A 1,385-nucleotide genomic window follows, 5' to 3' on the forward strand; every position below is an offset into this window, starting at 1 on the left:
TTTTGTTTGTTTGTTTGTTTGTTTGTTTGTTGTTTTTGTTTTCAAGACAGGGTTTCTCTGTGTAGCCCTGGCTATCCTGGAACTCACTTTGTAGACCAGGCTGGCCTTGAACTCAGAAATCCACTTGCCTCTGCCTCTGCCTCTGCCTCTGCCTCTGCCTCCCGAGTGCTGGGATTAAAGGCGTGTGCCACCACGCCTGGCTCCTTACCAACATTTTTGAGACCATTATGGATGCACAGAGTTCAGCTTTTTTTCCATAGTACTAGGCATACCACTGAGTTGTGTACATGTGTATGTGTGTGCGTGTGTCTGCATGAGTGTATGTGTGTATATGTGTGTGCGTGTGTATGTATGTGTGTACATGTGTATGTGTGTGTCTGCATGAGTGTATGTGTATGTGTGTGAGTGTGTATGTATGTGTGTGTCTGCATGAGTGTATGTGTGTGTGTGTGTGTGTGTGTGTGAATGTATTTTGAGGTGGAGCTCAGTATGTATATCTCTGGTTATCTTGCAATTCACTAGGAAGACCAAGCTGGCCTCAAACTCACAGAGATCCCCCTGCCTCAGCCTCCTGAGTCCTGGGATTAAAGGTGTACACTATCACACTCAGCCCCCAGTGTCTTTTTGACATGACTGTTATGTTCTTTTTCCATTTATTATTCTCTGGACTCGACACATGCTTAAGCGTGTAGGTAAGATGGCTCAGTAGGTAAAGATGCTTGTAACCAAGGCTGACAGCCTGAGCTAGATTCTTGAGCTCACACGGTAGAAAAACTGACTCGTATAAGGTGCCCTCTGACCTCTGTCTGTGACTGGAGAGCACTGGCAGCTCTTCCAGAGGACCCAGGTTCAGTTCCCAGCCACCACATGGCAGCTCACAGCCGTCTGTAACTCCAGTTCTGAGGAGTCTGGCATCCTCACACAGATGCAGGCAAAACCCAATGGACATAAAAAATAAATCTTAAAAAAAGAAAGGAAGAAAGAAAAGAAAGAAAAACACTTCCCTCTGCAAGCGCCACACCCTTGTCTATGACCCTCAGGATATGACAAAGAGGGTTATTCCAAGTGTCACAGAGGCTGGAGGGGTTACTCAATGGTTAGGGTCATGTGCTGATCTTGCAGAGGACATAATTCAATTCTTAGCACCCACAAAGACTCCAGTCCCAGTGGCTTTACTGCCCTCTTCTGGCCTTTTGGGGGACGACACACATATTATACACAGACGCATATAAACAAAACCCTCTTATGCACAAAATTAAAAATAAATCTTGGGGCTGAAGCAGTTAAGAGCACTGGCTGCTCTTCCGAAGGTCCTGAGTTTCAAATCCTAGCAACCACATGGTGGCTTACAACCATCCGTAATGAGATCTGGCGCCCTCTTCTGG

This window comes from Mus pahari, chromosome 6 (assembly GCF_900095145.1).
Source record: "Mus pahari chromosome 6, PAHARI_EIJ_v1.1, whole genome shotgun sequence".
NCBI lineage: Eukaryota > Metazoa > Chordata > Mammalia > Rodentia > Muridae > Mus > Mus pahari.